This window comes from Trachemys scripta, chromosome 11 (assembly GCF_013100865.1).
Source record: "Trachemys scripta elegans isolate TJP31775 chromosome 11, CAS_Tse_1.0, whole genome shotgun sequence".
Taxonomy (NCBI): Eukaryota; Metazoa; Chordata; order Testudines; family Emydidae; genus Trachemys; species Trachemys scripta.
In genome coordinates, this window is record NC_048308.1 from 71,684,020 (window position 1) to 71,684,412 (window position 393).

Sequence of the window (393 nt, forward strand, 5' to 3'; positions counted from 1 at the left end):
TTGTGGTCAGTTGTTTTATGGAATTGTAGCGATTGGGTGGGAACGATGCTAGCCCGGTCCGAGAGTCGAGGTCTGCGCCTATGAACTGAAGGTGCTGGGTGGGGCGTAATGTGGATTTGTCTCTGTTTATTTGTAGGCCGAGAGAAAGAAAGCACTCGACTGTGAGTCGTGTGAACCGGAGCGCCTCGTCGAATGTTGAAGCTTTGAGGAGGCAATCATCGAGGTACGGAAATATTATTACCCCTTGTCTCCTGAGGTGAGCGGTGACTACAGCTAGAAGTTTGGAAAAAGCACGGGGGGCTGTAGATAGTCAGAAGGGGAGTACCCTGTATTGGAAATGTGTGGAACCAAGGGTAAATCGGAGGAAACGTCTGTGGGCCGGATGTATAGTGA